The sequence below is a fragment of the Plecotus auritus genome, assembly GCF_963455305.1.
Source record: "Plecotus auritus genome assembly, chromosome: 3".
Classification (NCBI taxonomy): domain Eukaryota; kingdom Metazoa; phylum Chordata; class Mammalia; order Chiroptera; family Vespertilionidae; genus Plecotus; species Plecotus auritus.
The window spans coordinates 184,426,660-184,450,011 of NC_137772.1; the positions used below are offsets into that span (position 1 = coordinate 184,426,660).

At 39.6% G+C, this 23,352-nt stretch overlaps 1 protein-coding gene across 2 annotated transcripts in view; it reads right to left on the reverse strand.

The window, feature by feature from the left end:
- Window positions 1-23,352, reverse strand: part of CNTN1 (contactin 1) — a 292,079-nt gene that overhangs the window by 201,476 nt on the left and 67,251 nt on the right. For both annotated transcript variants that reach the window (XM_080661300.1, XM_080661302.1), the window contains exon 2: window positions 18,386-18,433. The gene's annotated coding sequence lies outside the window, so the exon portion shown is untranslated. The remainder of the gene's footprint in view (window positions 1-18,385; window positions 18,434-23,352) is intronic.

Consider the following 23,352-nt stretch of genomic DNA (forward strand, 5'->3'; position numbering starts at 1 on the left):
GTACCTTGGCCTGGCCTGTGGGATATGGCTAAAACCAGCTCTTCGACATCCCCTAAGGGGTCCCAGATTGCAAAAGGGTGCAGGCCAGGCTGAGGGGCCCCACCAGTGCACAATCTGGGCCTGGGAGGGATGCGGGAGGTTGGCCATCCTGGGAGGGACTGCAGGAGGGCTCCAGGGCATGTCCGGCCCTTCTCATTCAGTCCCCAATTGGCTGGACCCCAGCAGCAAGCTAACCTACCAGTCAGAGCATCTTCCCCCTGATGGTTAGTGCACATGATAGCAAGCAGTTGAGCGGCCTTAGCATATCATTAGCATTTTACACTTTGATTGTTTGAATGGACGACTGGATGACCAGACATTTAGCATATTAGGCTTTTATTATATAGGATTGTTAAGTAACTACTCAATAATACTAGTTCTTGTGCCTATAAATATCCATTTTTATAAAACATCAAATAATAGATCTCATTATAAGTAATAGATTTTATTCTATACTAGAGGCTCGGTGCATGAAATTTGTGCATGGGGGGAGGGGGGGGATTGTCCCTCAGCCCAGCCTGCACCCTCTCCAATCTGGGACCCCTCGAGGGGTGTCTGACTGCCCGTTTAGGCCCGATCCCAGTGGGATTGGGCTTAAACGGGCAGTCGGACATCCCTCTCACAATCCAGGACTGCTGGCTCCCAACTGCTCGCCTGCCTGCCTTCCTGATTGCCCCTAACCGCTTCTGCCTGACAGCCTGATCACTCCCTAACCACTCCCCTGCCAGCCTGATTGATGCCTAACTGCTCCCCTGCCAGCCTGTTTTTCCCTAACAGCCCTCTCCTGCAGGCCTGGTTGGTCACCCCTAACTGCCCTCCCCTGCAGGCCTGGTCACCCCTAACTGCCCTCCCCTGCTGTCCTGGTCACCCCTAACTGCCCTCCCCTGCAGGCCTGGTCACCCTAACTGCTCTCCCCTGCAGGCCTGGGTCCCTCCCAACAGCCTTTCCCTGCAGGCCTGGTCACCCCCAACTTCCCTCCTCTGCCGGCTTGGTCACCCCTAACTGCCCTTTCTGTAGGCTTCATCGCCCCCAACTGCCCTCCCTTGCAGGCCTGGTCCCGCCCAACTGCTCTCCCCTGCTGGCCATCTTGTGGTGGCCATCTTGTGTCCACATGGGGGCAGGATCTTTGAACACATGGGGGCAGCCATCTTGTGTGTTGGAGTGATGGTCAATCTGCATATTACTTTTATTAGAAAGGATAGAGGCCTGGTACATGGGTGGAGGCCAGCTGGTTTGCCCTGAAGTGTGTCCCGGATCAGGGTGGGGGTTCCCTTGGGGTGTGAGGTGACCTGGGCGAGGGGCCTGTGGTGGTTTGCAGGCCAACCACGCCCTCTGGTGACCCAAGTGGAGGCCCTGGTATCTGGGGTTTATTTATCTTCTACAATTGAAACTTTGTAGCCTGGAGCAGAGCCAAGCCTTCTGCTTGCTCCGTGGCGGCAGCCATTTTTTGGGGGATTTATGTATCTTCTATAATTGAAACTTTGTAGCCTTAAGCGAGGCCTGGGCTGGCCAGGGTGTGTGGAAAGCTTGGCTTCCTCCATCGCCAGGGGCAACCCTAGCCTCCTGCTCTTTCCAGCTCTGTGGCTGCCGCCATTTCTGTTTGGGTTTATGTATCTTCTATCATTGAAACTTTGTAGCCTTGAGTGGAGGCCTAGGCCGGCAAGGGCAGGCAGAAAGCTCGGCTTCCTCCATTGCCAGGGAAACCCAAGCCTCCCTCCTGCTCTCTGTGGCCGTAACCATCTTGGTTTGGTTTATTTGCATATTCGCTCCTGATTGGCTGGTGGGCGTGGCTGGTGGGCGTGGCTGGTGGGTGTAGCAGAGTGATGGTTAATTTGCATATTACTCTTTTATTAGATAGGATACATTATTAAATAATTCGGGCTCACAAATATAGAGATTTGTTTGTGCCAGGCACTTTTCTAAGTACTTTATATGATTGATCAAATCTAATAATCCCAGCAACCAGCCTTCTAATGCTTTGTTTTCTTTCAGTAATGCTCCAATAACCTAAGAGATAAATACATTAATTGAATTTAATGATGTTCATTTGTAAATATATAAACCATTAAAGGATAAGATGGCATGATACTTGCATTTATGTCATATTGTTTTCACTTTCTGACTTGAAAGTGGTGTGAATGGAATAAGGACTTTGATAGTCTGGGTCTCCATTTGCATAGCACCAGGGAGCACCATCTGTCCTCATTTCCCTCTGCCTCAAGAACTTCCTCTGCCAGTACTTATGGCAAAGGTCTGATGGCAATGAGTTTACTTAGCTTTTGTTTATATGAAAAAAGGTCTTTATTTAGCCTGCATTCTGAGGGATGCTTTTGCTAGGTATAGAATTCTATAATGATAGGGCTTTTCCCCCCCTCTTTCTTTCAGTACCTTAAAGATGTTATTATTTTAGAATATATATTTTCTGTCAGGGTTAAAGAGATTTTTTCTTCCAAGCCAGAAATCTGGCTTGAAAAAAAAATCATTGGATGTTGACCCATATTCAAAATTGAGTAAGGAAGTATAGTAAGTATAGGAAAATAGTAGTAAATCAATCAGTCCCATTCACTTCATTTTTTAACCCCTTAACACTCTGTCCCACATTCATTGATTCCTTAGTTGTACATCTATTCAACTAATTTTTTGGACACAAACTCATTTCCTTTGCCTCTTGCTTCTCTGCCCATTCCTTTTCAATCTCTCTTACACTAAAGCAGTGGTTGGCAAACTGTGGCTCTCGAGCCACATGCGGCTCTTTGGCCCCTTGAATGTGGCTCTTCCACAAAATACCACGGCCTGAGCAAGTCTATTTTGAAGAAGTGGCATTAGAAGAAGTTTAAGTTTTAAAAATTTGGCTCTCAAAAGAAATTTCAATCGTTGTACTGCTGATATTCGGCTCTGTTGACTAATGAGTTTGCTGACCACTGCACTAAAGCATTTTAATTATCATTCTTTAAAGAATAAAAGATAAGAAATCCTTTCTGATTGCATTCTCTCTCCTTGGGTATTTTCACCCATCCTAATAATTAGATCTATCATGTATAATGAATCCATATTTATATCTTTAGACAAAACGTTTTTATCTGAGTTCCACACTGACCCATCAATCCACTCACATATTTTATATTTACACTTGGATAACTAACAGGCATCTCATATCCAGGCAGTCCACTGCTGAACTCTTGAGTTTTCTCCAAAAATTTAGTTCTTCCAATATTACCTATTCTAGTTAATTACCAGTCTGTACTCATCTGCCCATATCAGAAACCAAAATGTGGTATTTTTCCTTCTTTCTCTATGGCCACTAGCTCATTGGTTTGTACTTGGTAAGTATATAATGAATCTGTCTACTTCTTTCTCTACTCATTGCTATTAACCTACTCCAAGTCATCATCATTGCTTCACTTGCCTGAACTATTACAATAACCTACTAAAATTTTTTTTATGGAATCCATATTAAATACCCTATCACAGAACTAAAATGATATATAATAATATAATATAAAATATTAGAGGCCCAGTGCACAAAATTTGTGCACAGTGGAGGGTGGGTCCCTCAGCCGACCTGCACCCTCTCCAATCTGGGAGCCCTCAAGGGATGTCCTACTGATGGCTTTAGGCCCACTCCCTGTGGTTCTCTGCTCTGTGTGGACCTGCTTGCTCACCGCAGCCGCAGGCCCTGGTGTCTGCTCTCTGCGGGGGCCTGCTTGCTGCTCGCCCCTGTGGCCAGGGGCAAGCAGGGCCCTGCTGTCTGCTCTCTGTGAGGGCCCTGCTGTCTGTTCTCTGCAAGGGGTAAGCAGGGCCCTGGTGTCTGCTCTCTGCGGGGGCCTGATTGCCCCTCCCACGGCAAGAGCTAAAAGGACTGGAGGACTCCAGCGGGGCTGAGGAGACTGGGCGCCACCATCTTGTGGCTATGGGCACCGCCATCTTTGACAGTCAATTTGCATATTCCCGCTTTATTAGATAGGATAATATATATTTATCATGTGGATGTCATTAAATTATTTACTTGATTAAAACTGCCCAGTGTTTTCTGACTGCAATTAAAACTTTCTTCTACATCTTCAACTGTTCATAGCAAGTCTGTATTATCTTGCACTATTCTCCCTTCATTCATTACATTCCAGTCATCCTGGCCATTCTCCTGTTCTCTCCTATTCACATTCTGCCCAGCATCTATCTTGACCTAGAATGCTTTTCCCACAGCTCTTTCCTTAACTTCACCTCATCTTTGAGGTTGTATCTTAAAATTACTTTCTCTAAGAAATGTCCCCGATTATATTCCTACCCTTTGCTCCTGTAGGCTAGGTTAAGTGTCTTGGGATTCATTCTCACAATATTTGTACTTTTTCTTGGTACCACTTGTGGTAATAATAATTAAGTACTTACTTGTATAACTTTTGTAAATATATACAATATAATTTAATGCCTGACTCTCCTGATGGCAGAGAACACATTTGTTTCACCTACTTTTTCATCTCTGTTATTTATCACTGTATTTGGCAAATAGAGGGTGCTAAAATATTTTTAAATTAAGAGATGAATGAAATTGTGGCACAATTTGTGATTTTATTAGCTATTAATAGGATCTGTTTTCTTTAGGATGGGTAATGAGCAATTGTGACAGGGATGGCCTAATGCAGTGGTCAGCAAACCACGGCTCGTGAGCCACATGCGGCTCTTTGGCCCCTTGAGTGTGGCTCTTCCACAAAATACCACAGCCTGGGCAAGTCTATTTTGAAAAAGTGGTGTTAGAAGAAGTTTAAGTTTAAAAAATTTGGCTCTCAAAAGAAATTTCAATCATTGTACTGTTGATATTTGGCTCTGTCGATTAATGAATTTGCCGACCACTGGCCTAATGGATCTGGGTTGCCCACTTTCAAATATTTTATACTCAACTTCAAACCTTTGGCTATGGATCCTACATATTTTGTTTCTCTCTGAATTAGCTATTCTTTTTTCCAGGATTTTTGCCACCTTGGCTTACCATACGTGCCCTAATCTTGAATTCTGCTTTGATCCTTGACACATACCGCCCTGACCCCTTTCACTTACACTTATGTAACCTGTTCTGACTTTGTGTTCAAGCTCATCTTCACTTAAGTGACAGAGTTTCACCTTTTGTATGACCCTACTGAAGTCTGTCCCTCCAAAATTTATTTTTGTCCCAGATTCCAACTTGTTTTTCAGCCTAAGACATAACATTCAACAATCATCATTAATTCTAGTTAGTTCCAGCTTAGCTTCCTCGTTCTGTTTTCCTGGAGAAGCTCACCTCAGCCTCATGAGACCCTTGTTTGCTGGTCCCTGGTGGTCTACTGCAGTGCCTTCAAACTCTACGTGACATGAAGCGCTTGGAAACCTGCATGAAGCACAGGCCCCACTCTAAGAAACTCTGATATGTAAGATTTGGGATGAAGCCCGCAAATTTGAATTTCTACCAAGCTCCTGGGCCATGCCAATGCTGATAATCTTACTATTATATTTTATGTAGCACTATTTTAAAAATGTGAGGCAAGTTTGTGAAGATCTTGTATAAGTTTTGAAAAATGCAATGATTATTTTAATTTATCTTAGGTCTGTTAATCACAATCTCAGCTACTTCCCTTTTCATTGTTTAAACCAACGGCTTCCTTCTGTCACCTATGAAGCCTCCGCTGCTTAGACACTCTTTTCTGGAATAAACGTGGCTGTTTAGGCTTTCTTTTTACATACTTACAAGTGTAATTTTATTCTTCTAACTGGCCATTGGCCATAGTTAAATTGTTTCACATTAGGAAAAGATTTGCATTTTAGTGGTTAAATACGTAATTGTTTCATGTGCTGTATCAGATATTTATTAGATGTAAATTCAGTTTATTCATCTGTCAAATTAGACAGATAATAGCTACATTAATAATATCTTTGTCATAACAATGTTGTATTGATTGGTTAAGTAAAAGAATTTGGAAAAACCTTAGCACATTGTCTACCACACAGGAGCGCTAAAACTGTTCACTATTGTTGCAGAAAAAGCACTAAAATTGGCACTATATTTTATGCTACTCCATAGCATGTAGCATAAACCTGGTACTAAATGATGATCAAGAAAAGCTTAAAATTATGACTTAATGTGTGCCAAAAAAGTAATTAATATTTGTTTGTTTAAAATTTTTAATAACTCTTCAAGTCAGGGTGCTCCAGAAAAACAATAAAAGCAACAGAATATATGTTTATATCATATAATTGGGAGAATATATATTTTCTAGGCTATATACATTGAATATATACATTTACATATTTAAAGAAATGTTTTAAGGAAGTATTATAAGTGATTGTGAGTGTGGAGCTGACAAATAAGAAATCCCTAGGGCAGCTCAGAAGGTGGGAAATGAGGCTGGATTTAATACTACAGATTTGAGGCACAATTTCTTTTTCTCTGAAGGCTCCTAGTGATTGAATGAGGCCCTCTTACATTAGGGATGGTAATCTATGATACTTAAAGTGAACTAGTTTTAGATGCTAACCACATCTACAAAATATCTTTATAATAACATCTAGATTAGTGGTTGATTAAATAATTGGGTAATATAGCCTAGTCACATTGGTACATAAAATTAACCACCACAACTGCTTTACATCTACAGAAAGAACAAAAATCAAATTTTCTCTTGGTATTTAAGGATTTCCACTATTCAACTCAATTTCTCTCTTCTGATTCTCCTCTCAATGATCACACTCATTTTTCAATTTCCATCACTTTGTGAAGCCTTCTCCAATCATTCATCTTCACGAGAAGTAGTTTCCCTTCTTTGTCCACATGGTCACTATAACTTTCCTGCATCCCTCCTATGTTATAATTCTCTGTACATATGCTAATGTTTATTGAATGCAACTTGATTGCAGGGATGATCTTTCTTTTGTTTCTATCCCCTAAAGAGACTTTTCACCATGGCACTCAAGAAACATTTGTTGAATTTGTTAAATTATCTACCAGCAAAATGTTTTCAATAATGCTTTTATTAATAATGTAATGCTTAATTCACTTTGTCTGAAGGAACAACATTTTAAAAGTGTAAACACATTGGCAAATTATCCATTCCTTATTTTAACAATGATAGGATTTGCTTAAAATTTTCAATATTTAATAAACAAGATATTTAACGTTTTTTAGCAATGTATCACGTAGCTAATATACCAGTGGACATATTTTTAAATGCACATTTATTTTTGAAAGTATTACAGATGTCCCCTTTTTTCCCACTGAACCCCTCCAATCCTCGCCCTCCCACCAGGATTCACCACACTACTGTCTGTGTCTGTGGGTTATGCATATATGCATATTTTTATGACAATATTATTAGTTCAGTTTTATTTAAATGACATTTTCTCATCACCCATTCAAGAGAAAAAGAACACATTCAATTTCAAATTCAAGGGGCAGGCTATAAAGCAGCAGGAACTCAGGCCATTCAGCCATCCATCTATCTTGAGAGGAATAAAACACTATTTCACTCTGCACTGGCTGGCACAACTCTTCACCAACAATCCACTATTTAGATATAAAGACAAACTGGCCTTTGTATTCTGTTTATGCTGTCACCGGGGCATTGCTCTCCAAGCACTTCACCAACGTAAAAATAATATTGCTGTCTCTTACAGGCACAGTTTAAAAATATTCATGAAAACTGTTGATCAAAGAGCATATTTATTTTACTTGTTTTCCCTGTTGTTCAACAATAGGAATATTAAACTAAATATCTTTATGGTGTCAAGATTTTCAATACTTTTCTCATTTTATATACATGGGAAAATTCTAAACTGTAGAACATTATTAGATATGTATAAAAGAAATTATCTAAATGTATTCCCAGGATATTGTTCCTTACTCCTTCCCAATCCAGTTTTTACATTTCCAATCTAATAGGCATAGAGGGCAACAACAGAAACAATAATGTGTTATAGGTATGATGATAAAAGATGAGGACTTGATCACAGGAAGCAGTTAAGACTGGCTGGTAAAATCTCCTTGACGAGGAGAGGAAGAAGGTCAGGAAAGGTGTCATTCAACTGCGTGTTGGAATAGAGTAGCTATTTTCCAGATGGATAAGGTGGAGGACAAGGGAGTCAAGTATTTCAGGAAGCGAAGGCCACATAAAAGAAGCCCTAGGAATGACAGTGTGGCTTATTTTATTTAAGGAATTGTCAATGGTTTCCTTTGTTGTGCAAAACTTTTTCACTTAATGTAGTTTCATTTGTTTATTTTTACAAGACAACCTATTGAATGGAAGACAGTGAGAAAAATGTCACCCTTTTTCTATTTTATGAATGCAGTATAATCTGACACTAGCTTCATCAGTAGCTGGTACACTCTAGGGTGCATATAACACTGTTGTCCTCCTAAATGTACAATCCCCATTTAATTCATATGAATCCGTGCTGATTCAGATTCCTATTACCCCATGTTAGTACAATTATATTTTCAAAATTTAATGAGGAATACTGTATTTATATCTGAAATATATTATCTTGTTGGTTTGAGCTCATTTTTATAATTGTTGCAATAAATTTGGATACTGATTCTGTCATTGAAAATATTAGTTACTAGGTTACATAATGGCAATTTGTTGTTATAATTAACTTTAACTTTTCCATGTTGGCATTGTGTTCTGTAGAATATGATTTAGGCTACCACTTTCATTGTACAAACCTAGAACTACAGCTTTGATGCCAAATCTGACAAAGCAAAAAAAAGAAGAAAAATATAGATGTGGTCATAGGTGCTAAGTAATAAATAACATCTTAGCAAATCCACTTCCAAATGAATTAAAAGAATACTCTTTTGGGTGAAAGAGCAGTTTGATGGCAGGATGTCTATGGATTTATTACAACACAGTGTAGCAAAGAGAGATTTAATGTGGACCGTGGAGAGGAGAGAACACAGAAGCTGAGAACTGAGGGATATTAAGCCACTAGACGCACTCAATAGATGAAGTGCATGCTATGAACAACAGCCCTGGGCAGCACTCAAGTGTGAACAAATAACAGACCTACCCAAGTCATGGGTCTGTGGCGGTATTTCAAGATTAGATGGATCAACTCATGTTAAAGTAACAAATATCAATGGTGTAAATGTAAAAAATAAGAACCTCACAAATGTTCATTGCATATTTTCTAGTAAAATATACATAAATATGGGCATATTACAAAGATACTAACAATAAAATTATTTTAAGTAGAACCTTAGAAAAAAACTTATGTAACTATGAGAAATGGCCAAATTATATAAGGTATAACATTAACATAATGTTTTTGAAGAATTTGTGGCATGAAAGTGTTTCAAAAGGACACACAATATGACAAAGTAAAAGGAAAATAAAAAAGAAAGGATATCTAAATTTATATATATACTAGAGGCCCAGTGCACGGATTTGTGAACCGGTGGGGTCCCTTGGTCTGGACTGAGGGGATTGGGCCAAAACTGGCTCTCCGACATCCCCCAGGAGTACTGGATTGCGAGAGGGTGCAGGCAAGGCTGAGGGACCCCACCGGTGCATGATTGGGCTGGCGGCCCGACGTGCCCAGTCCCAATCAGATCGATCTGGGTGGATTGGGGCTGGCTGGCCGGGGAAGGACTGAGGGAGGACTCCAGGGCATGTCTGGCCCATCTCGCCTAGTCTCTACCATCCAGACCCCAGAAGCAAGCCAACCTACTGGTCAGAGCGTCTGCTCCCTGGTGGTCAGTGCGCATCATAGCAACTGGTCAAACGGTCAAATGAATGGTTGGACACTTAGCATATTAGGCTTTTATTATATAGGATGGCTTTAAAATATCACAAGTTGTTAACAAAAGCCTTTCTATGAGATATGAGGTTTTGAGTTATATTTTTCATTTTCTAAGTTTTTAAAAATAAGTGTGCATTTTTTAAATGAAAGGGCTCCTGTTATAGAGCACTTATACATTGATTTGCTCTAATTGTTATAATGATCTTTTCTTCATTTCCCCTTTCTGCCACAGGAGGAGCATTAAATGTCTTGTTTAATATTCCTACAGATGTCAGTGTAGATCTAGAACTCAAAATTAAGTTTCTTTAGGTTCTTTTCACTGCAACACATAAAAATGTATCTTGCTCTGATAGTTGTCAGTCTGTCCCATTAACACATAGATACAGACAACAGTGTGGAATAGCCAGAAGGAAAGGGGAAGGGGGTAGGTGGAGTTGGCAAAGGGCAGGAAGAGACTTTGCCTAGGGCAATGAGTGTGCAGATGATGCTTTATTGAGTTGTACGTGTGAAGCCTATATAGATTTACTAACCATTGTCATCCCAGTAAATCCTATATATAATAATTATTACAAAAAAAAAGTATCTTCCTCACCATTATTTTTCTTTTTTAACTAGATGTCAATTGCTATTGGTCTACTTAAGCTCAAATCAAAAAGAGATTGGCAAAATACACATAAACTTCCTCGCCATTTATGAGAAGTAAGAAACCCATTATTTCAAGAGTGCATAAAAGTTTCTAAGCTATTTAAGTGTTATTGACAGATAGGTGATTCAGTAATCAAAATGCAAATATATTAATTAGAATTGTATCTCCTTTCCTTGCCAAGTTTCTTCTCAGAACAACATTCGTATGATAGCAGAAAGTCATAGGAAAAAATAAAAATCAGATTATATTATATAACTATGGAAAACTCAATCTCAAAGTAATCACTAAATCAATAATCAGATAGCAATTAATATTTATCTGTAAGACATGATGCTGAGTAATCTTTGGAGGCTTGAAAGATGTACAAGACATAACTCTCTTCCCTGAGAGGTCTTAGAATCTTACTTTGGGAATATATATTTTAAAAATAACAATAAAGGAATAAACTGGAAATTAAGAATATAGGACAAACGAGAAAATGAAAAGGTATTAAATGTCTACTATGTAGTGGTGCTGGTTGGCACTTATATATGTCATCCCAGTACTTCTTACAGCAGCAGGATGTGTGACCTATCTGATGAAGCAGAACATACAGAGATAAGAAGCTTCTCTAGTCATTTCATTTGCCCCTAGTGAGCTAGTCGGCACTTATTTCCCCAAGGAAGGTAATACAGAACCTTTTATGAATGGCTAGATGATGGCTCCCTCCCCCAAGAGCAGGTCACTGAGTACATTTTCCAAGAGGTTATTTGGGTTGGAGAAGAATCTGTAATGTCATGTTTTTGGAACCTCTTTGAAGGATTTCTGTTGGCAGAAAAGGATATCAAGATCTTTCAAGAGATCACCATGTGGCAAGGCCCCAAGCTCAGAACCATGGTTAGAGGTTCCTGAGGAAAGCCTGAGGCTGGTAGACTTCCCTGTCTGGGCCACTGTATGATGGTGGACATTGTAGGAACAATGGCTGAGCTTCCCAACAGCAATTTTAAACAGGTGTGCTACAAGAATTTTTAAAACATGCAATGCCTGACTATTTAGTCAGGGGCACTGACCTCTTTTCCCTTAGATTGTCAAATTTAAAAATGACAACAACCAACACAATAGCCATCCAGTGTGAATGAATCAAAATTATATGTATTTTTTAGTCAGATCAGCAAATAATATATATTTTTGGTGTGCTACAGAATTTTAATAATTAGTTTATGTGTTCCATGAGATGAAAAAAAAAAGGTTGAAAATTGCCATTGTAGATTCTAGATGAAGTCATGATGTCTCTAAGTGTGCAGGGATCAGTTTCAGTGAGGAAATCCCTGTAGCAGTGCAACACCACCAGTTAGAATGTGATAGGGAACCACTTTTCCATAGCAGCTCCATATGCAGTTATAGAAAGCTATGGATGGACTTCGCAGTTTTCTCTCTGCTTGGGATTTGGAAGCAGGGCAGACTACATTAGATAGAGTAACCCTCTGGGAATCTTGGGAAATGGTAGTGGGGGTAGAGAGGACCTCAAGAGGTAGCCATTGGATGTCCTGCTAATATGAGCATACCAAGAGGTATGACTGCACTTGAGTTACAGTTGTTTTTAAAATTTATAAAAAACTTGTTTATTAATATTTTGAGAGAGAGAGGAGGAGGAAAAATAGAGAAGAACATCAATTTGTTGTTCCACTTATTTATGAATTTATTGTTTGACTCTTATGTGCCCTGACTGGGGATCGAACCTGCAACCTTGGCTTATTGAAAGAACACTCTAACCAAGTGAGCTACCCAGACAGAGATGTTTTTAATTTTTTTTGTGTGTGTGGTGAGATGAAGGCTCAGAGAGGTTATATAATTTGTCTAAAGAATCACAGCTAGCAATTCAAACCAATTCTATTTGATACTAATCTATTTTGTCCAAAAGAGATATCACAGAACTATATATGTTTCAAATAAAAGCTTGCATCTAGCAAAACTTAGCAAGTTATTATTTGCTAACAATTAGTAAAATATTTTCTTAGACTCCATATGAATGCCACTGTGTAATTCTGGGAGAAAAATAAAGCTTATGTTTGCTTTCTTAAAATTCACAGTCATTTTATTTATTTTTCATTGAATCTCAGGTACTAAATCCCCTGTACATTCTTGGATTTCCTTTTATTGAAGAAGACATACTTGTTTTGATGAAATAGAATAAAGAGTCATGAGATTTTTCTTACATTAGTCATGCTTGAAAAATAAAGCAATGGCTTTTAATATCTATTCTGTAATTCATTCTAATATAATTGATGTGAAACTCGAGTTATTAGACATCTAAAACAGTTCAATTGTGCAAAGGAAATAACAAGGAGAGCCTGCCAAAATTTACTATAATAAACAGCCTTTAATGACATTGAAAAATACAGCAGGGACTGCAACACTTTTCCCAGTTTCCCAAAAGCGCCAAGCAGAATAGTGAACACATATTCAGTGCTAAACAAATTACTTTTGATTGATGATAGCCGCCAAGTCCTGAGTAAACTACAGTAATTAAGAGAGCCCATGGAGTTGTTGAAAATCTTGTCTAATGGGGTGAATCCTTGTGACATCCATGAAGTCCCACAGAATTCTTGATAATTTCATACAAGAGAAAACACTTCCAACTTGAACTAAAGGAGTCAGAGAGATATGATGTAAGAGTCTCAATCTGCCATTATGGCTTTCAAAATAAAAAGGAGCTCAATACCAAGGCATATGGCAGCATCTGGAAGCTGGGAGAAACCCTCAATTTAGAGCCAGCAACAAAACTAGATCAGTCCTACAACCCCGAGGAACTGAATTCTGCCAACCACCCAAATGAGCAAGAAACCAATTCCATTCTCCCCTAGGGCCTCCAGAATGAAATGCATCTTGCCTACACTTAGATTTTTATCTGGTGACACTTGTATTGGACTTCTGACCTACAGAACTGTAAGGTGATAAATCTGTACTGTTTTGTGACACTGTGTGGTAATTTGTTATGGCAGCAAGAGAAAATAGTACATTAAACGTATGCATTTTTCTGAATCTAATCATCCCAATATAATATACTAGAGGCCCGGTGCACGAAATGCGTGTACGGGGGTGGGGGGTGTCCCTCAGCCCAGCCTGCACCCTCTCCAATCTGGGACCCCTTGAGGGATGTCCAACTGCCGTTTAGGCCCTATCCTACAAGGATCGGGCCTAATCGGGCAGTCGGACATCCCTCTCACAATCAAAGACTGCTGGCTCCCAACTGCTCGCCTGCCTGCCTTCCTGATTGCCCCTAACTGCTTCTGCCTGGCAGCCTGATCACCTCCTAACCATTCCCCTGTCAGCCTGATTGATGCCTAACTGCTCCCCTGCCAGCCTGTTTGCCCCTAACTTCCCTCCCCTGCAGGCCTGGTCACCCCTAACTGCCCTCCCCTGCAGGCCTGGTTCCCCCCCCCCAAATCCTCTCCTCTGCAGGCCTGGGTCCCCCACAACTGCCCTTCCCTGCAGGTCCAGTCACCCCCAACTTCCCTCCTCTGCAGGCCTGGTCCCCCCCAACTGCCCTCCCCTGCTGGCCTAATCGTCCACAACTGCCCTCCCTTGCAGGTCTGGTCCCTCCCAACTGCCCTCCCCTGCTGGCCATCTTGTGGTGGCCATCTTGTGTCCACATGGGGGCAGGATCTTTGACCACATGGGGGCAGCCATCTTGTGTGTTGGAGTGATGGTCAATTTGCATATTACTCTTTTATTAGATAGGATAGAGGCCTGGTGCACAGGTGGGGGCTGGCTGGGTTGCCCTGAAGGGTGTCCCGGATCAGGGTGGGGGTTCCCTTGGGGTGTCGGGTGGCCTGGAGGAGGGGCCTGTGGTGGTTTGCAGGCTGGCCACGCCCCCTGGTGACCCAAGCGGAGGCCCTGGTATCTGGGGTTTATTTATCTTCTATAATTGAAACTTTGTAGCCTTGAGCGGAGCAAGCCTCCTGCTCGCTCCGTGGCTGTAGCCATTTTTGTTGGGATTTATTTATCTTCTATAATTGAAACTTTGTAGCCTTAAGCAGAGGCCAAAGCAGGCCAGGGCAGGAGGAAAGCTTGGCTTCCTCCATCGCCGGGGGCAACTCAAGCCTCCTACTCTCTCCAGCTCCGTGGCTGCCACCATTTTTGTTGGGATTTATTTATCTTCTATAATTGAAACTTTGTAGCCTTGAGTGGAGGCCTGGGCACGCCATGGTGTGCTGAATGCTTGGCTTCCTCCATTTCCGGGGAAACCCAAGCCTCCTGCTCTCTCCGTGGCCTTAGCCATCTTGGTTGGGTTAATTTACATACTCTCTCCTGATTGGCTGGTAGGCGTGGCTTGTGGGTGTAGCGGAGTGATGGTTAATTTGCATATTACTCTTTTTTAGATAGGATATTTGTAAGACTGTATCTTCTGTGATCTTTTTTTTTTTTTTAATATATTTTATTGATATTTTACAGAGAGGAAGGGAGAGGGATAGAGAGCTAGAAACATCGATGAGAGAGAAACATCGATCAGCCGCCTCCTGCACACCTCCCACTGGGGATGTGCCCGCAACCAAGGTACATGCCCTTGACCGGAATCGAACCCGGGACCCTTCAGTCCGCAGGCCGACGCTCTATCCACTGAGCCAAACCGGTTTCGGCTCTTCTGTGATCTTTTATGAAGAACATGAAACAGTGATACAATATGACAAAAAATTTAGAGTAGGGGGTGATCTTACATTGAAGGCCATATACTAGGTATACCAGTTAATACTAAATTGGATCCACTGTATCAAAAGAAATATTCCCATTCCATGTGCTTCCATACCAAAGGATTACACTATGCTGTAATAATTTGTTTACATATTATTATTAGACTGTGAACATCTTGAAAAGATAAGTCATACCTACTGAAAGTATTGTGGTAGGGCCAGAATTTAGCACTGAATTTACCTATCGGATAAATATTTGATGAATTTACTCTGAGTGAGGATATTTACTAAAATATAAGGTTATAATTCTGTAGCACATATTATTTCATCCTGTATTTTTTCTATTATAAAAATATTTCATAATACTGTTATAGTATTATGAAAACATAAGAGTATTGTAGGCCAGCATTACCAAAAGACATCATTCCAAATGAAGTAACTTATAGCCTAAGCAGAGCTTCCCTTCTTTCTTTCTCTTCTTGTTTATTATCTAACTAGTGGCCTGGTGCATGAAATTCGTGCACATTAAAAGGGAATTAATTAGAGGAAATATTTTAATATTGCTATCTGCTCTTTCTCTATAATAGAAGTGTTAGAGATGAAAGAAAATTAGTAAAATGTATATGAAAATCTTCCTCCTGTCAGAGTCTGGGGCACGCCATGGGACCCAGAGTCAAGTCCCCGCCCACCTGCGCGTGCCTCGAAATCACATGATACCCAGACCTGGCTGGCCCCAGCCCCAACAAGCCCTGCCAGGTGGGGGGTGCAGCCTCAGGTCCCTTGGCCTAGTGCCAAGCTGGGGCACAGCCTCAGGTCTCCTGGCCAGGCATCGAGTGGGGGGCACAGCCTCAGGTCCTTGGGCACATGCTGGGTGGGGAGTGCAGCCTCCGGTCCCCTGACCCAGGGTTAAGGGCGTGGCCTGAGGTCCCCTGGCCCAGCACCAGGGTGGGGGGGGCATGCCTTGAGGTCCCCCGTCAAGCCCCACCAGGCTGGGGGCACAGCCTGAGGTACCCCATCAAGCCCCGCCAGCCAGGGGGGGCACAGCCTCAGGTTCCCTGGCCTGGCACCGGGGCTGAGGACATCAGGTCCCCCGCCCCAGCCTGGCTCCATGCAGCCTCAGGTCCCTGCTGATCGCTTGTTCTGGAAACCCTGCCTCCACTGTGGGCACAGCCATCTTGTGCTACGGGAACCCCACATCTGCTGTGGGCGCAGCCATTTTGTGCTATGAGAATCCCACATCTGCTGTGGGCACAGCCATCTTGTGTTATGGGGAACCCCGCCTCTGTGTGGGCGCAGCCATCATGTGATGGCATGATGGTTAATTTGCATATTACCTCTTTATTATATAGGATTCATGTATTTCACTACACAGAGAATGAATGAGCATTTTGATTTTGAAATAAAAATTATTTTAAATTGTATTTACCTGAAACATTGTTAACAGCTTAATGATAATGCCAATTGGGGTGGAAGGGGAAGGATAAAAACTATGCTTAAAGTAAGGGAAGTAACTCCAGGGTTGAGTTTTAAGTAGTTTGCATTTATTTACTTTTTAAAAAGCAATGTTGTACTGTCAAACAAAGAAATAAAAAAACAAACCCAAACAAACAAAATCTTTGAGAATTTAATTAGGCATGGAAGGCAATATTATTATACAAGTTGTATCAATCCACATACTTTTCAATTTTACATAGCTATATTTGATTTTTAAAATGTTCAACTGAAAATGGTGTTTCAAGTAACAGCCCTATGTGCTTCCATTTTTATACTAATCCTTTCATAGTAAGCTACTCACTCTAAAGTATTAATCTCTTTAATGAATTTGTGTAAAGACTTTAATAAACAAAGTTAAAGGAATTAGGACCCAATCTTCACCTCTTTATTCATTTAACTTTCTATGTCCCACAGAATATATAAATGTGAGCCCCATCAATATTTCCAGTGCAAAATTGAGAATCCAACTCATTCTGTTTTCTAACAAGAAAAAGTTTTGCACTTTTTTTCCCCCACAGGAGCAAACTTAAAACCATCTCTGCTCTTCCTTTTCCTTTATTCCTTTACCCAACCTATCATAAGGACTGTCAGATTTTTCTTGCTGTCATGTCTTTTGGCAATAGCATGCCCCCCTATTTCTACTACTTCTATCATTTCATGCCTTGGCAGGACTAAATACTTTTCAACAATCCCTCCAAATTCTAGTATTTTTTTGTTGTTAATTTTTTAAACTGATACCTTGACTATATTGTGGATTCATATATTCAACTACAACAGTAAAAATTTAACTAAGTAGTTTGCAGGTAGAGGACATTGGTAATGAAACTAGAACACTCAATTTTATCCACCAAAATATGTTGGTGACCTTCAAGTGTTCTGACTATACAATTTTTATTACTATTTCCTCAAATGCTCTTCATTCCAACTTGTCACTATGGGACAGTGCACATCTATTTCACCTTTCATGCTTTTGTTAGTGGTCTTCATGTAGCAAAAAATTCCCTTCTCATTATCTCCTCAATCCAAAATTCAAAAAAAGCTGATTAACACATATCTTTTCCAGGTAGTTTAACATAGTGGTAGAAAACCAAAACTTGGGTTTTAAAAAGACCTCAGCTGGTAAGTATGCCACTTACTAACTCTATAACTTTAGACAAGTCCTAGTTTTCTCATTGTAAAATGAGATGAAGAATAACAATAATACCTTTGCTTCAGAAAATTTTGAGGATTATATGACTTAAAGCATATAAGTAAAGTATTTAGTAGAGTATCCGAATTATAACATTAAGTAAACAGTATTGTTATTGCTGTTGACATTATTATTATTATTAATTCAATGGCATGTCCCCATCACTCCATTCCGCATTTGAGAACTCATTCCAGCTTTTGTTAACTCAGCAACATTGAGCACTACACTATTCAGTATTAATTTGTCTTTAATGGCTCTGTGCATTTGCACAGTGATTTATTGGTATGGGTATTTTCAGAGTGAAGGCTGAGAGGAAATTTAACAAGTAGCCATAAGACAATTTATATTTTGATATTTTTTATAATTGAAAAATATTATAAAAAAATAAAATGGAACCAATATCATTGAGTGTTTGTCATGGACCAGAAATTTTCTAGGAGCTCAGAAACTAAAAATACGTTTGAACATTCTATTACACACAATTTTGCCACATATTCTTATTGCTTAAAACTAACACACACACACACACACACACACACACACACACACACACACACACACTTGTACCCCAAATAAACAGCTTACCTTAATGTTGTTCTGAATTCAGCTTCAGAAATGATCCAAATTGGATGTCTACAAATAAATAATTATAAAATTACAGTCAGTTAGCTTAAAGATAAAGATGTTTCTACTTTTAGTAATAATTTTAAATATTTTCTACAATAAATTAGTTGCTTTTTAATCAACTAATATATAGAAGTTTATATTTGTAGTTTTGATCATTACAGTAAATTTGGCATATTTGTAAAATACATTTATACAATCAGTAAACACTTTTAAGCTAAAGGAATTTGACTTTTTTATGGCTTTCAAAAACTATTGATGGTTTACATCCCAAATATCATCTTATTCAGCATCACTGAATTGTATTGAAAATTAACATTTTAAGTAAATTCATAAAAATAACACCGCTGGACTAGCTCCATTTTATGATACATTAGGCTGGAATTTATTTTAGAGGAGCCTGAATATATACCATTTATACCATATATACACCGTATGTATATGTGTGTATATCTCATATGTCTGTACACATATTAATAGGTAGACAGCACACAGGTGTACATTTAAGAAAACAAACAGTAGATCTGAAACCTCTGGTAGAGGAAATCAAGTATTTGGAGGCAATCAAATTGATCAAATTTAACCTAGCTCAAGTATTTAGATAAACTTGTATTTCGGTGATATTAACAACAATAACACTAATAAAAATTCTGTGTTGAGTTTTATAGTTTGTAGAACACTTTTTCACATTCTTGCTCAGGTCTTCAGTAACTCTCATGACCATAAAAGTGTTTTCTTCCAAATACTGTCCAGGTAAGCTTGGTCTGAATTGACAAAGAGGTAGTTACAGAAGAAGCTTCTCCCATCAAACACACATTCTGAGAATAGCATTTACATTTAAAATACATGTCATGAAAAAAATTAAATACATGTCATGTCCCCTCATCTACAAAACATGATTGTAAAATCTACTTTTCCTATGGCTGAAACTTGTCCCTCCCCCAGAATGTTGGAAGATCTTAAATAATGACTCAAATCTGTACATAACATATTAAATGTCATAAAGAAGACTCATATAGTACTTTGAGTATAGTGGGAATCCTGGTTTAGTCAGGAGGGATAGGGGGAGGCTTTCATGAGGGATAACATTTTAGATGAGGGTTACCAGGTAAAGGGAGGGTTATAGAGCTGGAAAGAAAGAGAGTGACCATTTTAGAAGGACTGACAGGTTCAATATGCTAAGGTATGAACCAGTGTTCCACTGTTGAGGAGCAGGAAGAAGACCATCAGGGTTAAAACAGAAGTAGAGGGGTGAGTTGGGGGTGCATAAAGCTAGAGACATTAGGCAGGGCCATGACAGACTATGAAGAAGGTTTGTTTTTATCTTACATACTACAGGAAGCCAATGAAAGGATTTATGTAAAGGAGTGAGTTAATGAGACATCCTTGAAGATGGTATCTCTGTTGAGGGGAAGAGAAAGAGAAAGAGTGAAAGTATAGAAACCCATGGGTTATTACTCTGATTCAGGAAAGATAGATAGTGACTTTGACTAGAGTGTTTGCTAAAGAGAGGTGAAAATGGCCCGGCTGGTGTTTCTCAGTGGTTGAGCCTCAACCTCTGAACCAGGAGGTCATGGTTTGATTCCCACCCATGTTTCTGGCTTCATCCCCAGTAGGGGGTGTGCAGGAGGTTGCCAATCAATGATTCTCTCTTATCATTGATGTTTCTGTCTCTCTCTCCCTCTTTGAAGTCAATAAGAATACGTATTTTTTTTAAAAAGAGATCTGAAAATAGCTTTGTTTTAATAGGTGTGGGGGAATAGAATATAATCTGTGTCTCCCACTTGGTTATAAGCTCTATGAGGGCAGAGACCATATCTGTTATATTGATCATTATATTCTCTGCCACACAAAAACAAATTTGAACATATGAATGAATGGTAGTCAAGGAAGAGGAAATTGGAAAGCACGAGAAACTTCATGAAAGGATATTATTTTCTGTGATAAGAAGTATTAGAAAGAATAAGGTTTGCAAACGAAATCATGAGTTTAGACTTAAACAAATTGTACTTGAGTTGCTATTAGACATTTAAGGGGAGATGTAAAGTAAGAAATTTCAAGTGTCTGAAGCTCAGAAAAGAGGTCTTGACTGGATATATAAATTTGGAAGTCACAGGATTATCAGTAACATTGAAGCAATGGGAGTGGATGCAATATCTATGGGGAGATTAAGGATGGCAATTGAATATTTGCAGGCTCTTACTATATAGTAAGAACTGTTCTAGGGTTTTACATGTACCAGTCAAACTAATCTTCACAATAACCCCATAAAGAATATTCTATTTTTATTACACTTTAAAGCTGATAAAAACCAAAGCACAGATACATTATATAACTTGACCAAATTTACACAGCTAGCAAATAGCAGAAGTAGGGTGTGGTAGGCAGAATTCTAAGATGGCCTCCAACATTCCCAACCCTTGGTATACACACTTTGTACAATTTCCTTTCCTTTGTGGGTCAGAACCTATAAATGTGATGGGATATAACACCCAAGATTTAGTTACTAATCAGTTGATTTTGAGTTCATCAAAATTAAAAGGTATATTAGTTGAACACTTTAAAAAGGAAATAGCCTTTCCTGATATCAGAAATGGGGAGTGTGGGAGGGATCATGTAAGGGGCCATAGGGCAGAGGATCACAGGTAGTTTCCAAGAGCTAAGAATAGCCCCTGCCCAAAAGCTATTAATAAAATGGGAACTCAGCCCTATAACCACAAGAAATGGAATTCTGCCAACACCACTGAGCTTGGAAGGCTATCTCAAGCCCCAAATGAGCCCTCAGAACAAACTAATACCTTGATATCAGCCTGTTAATGCCCTGAGCCAAGGACCCAGCTGAACTCCACCCAGACCAGCAAAGGAGACCTACAGAACTGCAAGATACTAAATGAGTGCTGTTATAAGCCACAAAATTCATGGTGATTTGTTACACAGCAATTGAAAACTAATGCACATTATCATACCTAGGTAGTTAGTTTACATAACCTGTACTGTTAAAGACTTAACTACACCGCATATGGTACAAGAGTTGGGAAGGTGAGGAGAGAGCCCGAAAGAATGCAGAAATTTAAAAATGAACACAAGAAAATGAATCAGCAAAGGAAACTTACGAAAAACAAACAAACCAGGAAAAAGAAAAAAAAAACAGTTGAAAACTCAAAAGATTGTGGCAAGACAGAGGTCAAGAAGAAGGTTCTATGGAAGGAGGGGCCCTGAGTGAGCAAGCATGTGGAATGTTGCCGAGAACAAATCAGATGAGGAATGAAGTACATTCACTGGATTCAAGAAGATAGAGGAGGCTGAGATTGGTTTTCCTTTGGCCCATTAAAAAAATGGAGTTGGGCCAAAACCGGTTTGGCTCAGTGGATAGAGCGTTGGCCTGTGGACTGAAGGGTCCCGGGTTCGATTCCGGTCAAGGGCATGTACCTTGGTTGCGGGCACATCCCCAGTGGGGGGTGTGCAGGAGGCAGCTGATCGATGTCTCTCTCTCATCGATGTTTCTAGCTCTCTATCCCTCTCCCTTCCTCTCTGTGAAATATCAATAAAATATATTTAAAAAAAAATGGAGTTGGTATTTTAGAACACCTTTTGTTTTTTAATGAAAGGGGAAAACTATGTGATGGATGGGGACAAGAAATGTTTTCCAGACATGTTTTTATTAGTCAACTAGTGGCCTGGTGCACAAAATTTGTGCACATTAAAAGGGAATTAATCGGAGGAAATATTTTAATATTTCTATTTTCCCTTTCTCTATAATAGAAATGTCAGAGATGAAAGAAAATTAGTAAAATGTATATGAAAATCTCCCTCCTGTCAGAGACTGAGGCATGCCGCAGGACCCAGAGTCAAGTCCCCTCCCACCCATGTGTGCCTCGAAATCGAGCGAGACCCAGACCTGGCCAGCCCCACCCCCATCAAGACCCACAGGGTGGGGGCACAGCCTCAGGTCCATCAGCGTGGCCTCAGGTCCCCTGGCCCCAGTGTGAGGGCATGAAGGCGTGATGACCATTGCATATTAGCTCTTTATTATATAGGATATTTTCATTTAGAAGAATTGTAGAGCTTTTCCTCAAGAATTACATAAACCTTGTCAATTATAGTAGACTTGAAAAGTAAATCAATGGAAATATTGTTTTGTCACAAAACTGAACTTCAAGGATGAACAATCTCTCATGTGACAGGGAAAAATTATATCTAAGTAATATTCTAAGGAATATTTAATCTTACAAGATGACTAATGAAAAATCATAGAAGGAAGAGAACAGAAAAGAGTATTTGATTTCCAAATCTCAGTTACACTGATCATATTTATTTCTTCTCAAGGGAAAGGCATTCTTTTCTCCTAAAATAAATAAATAAATAAATTCAGATGCAGAAAACAAAATATAAACAAGCATTAGATAAATCAATAAGGATCCATTTTGTCAAGAATAGAGCACAATTGAGAAAACACAGTGTACACAGATAATTAAATTTAGGGTCTTTTATGCTGCAATAGTCATCTAATGGAGTTGCTTTTAGGTTCTCTTGTTCCAATACTTCACTTTGGTGACTAATTTATGGAAGGCAAAAATAACAATGACCAACCCTCTTTTTATCATACATCAGATTTTAAAATAACAAAATTTATACCACATATAAGTTGCTAATACATGGAGGAGAAATACTTGTCTCTGATGAAAGCATGAAGAAAAGGAGAACAAAGTTTCTTCAGGGATCTCTGACACATCATACTCAAATTATGATTGGACCACATTCAATGGCCGAACCTGAAGAGAGATTTAAATTTTCTATTTTGAATAATCAAGACAGGTACCAATAGGATAGAGACCCAAATGCGAGAGTGCATTTTTAATGGGTCTTCTGATAGCTTACATGAAATCTCTCCATGTCTGACTTCCCCCTTTGTCTCAGCTAAGGCATTT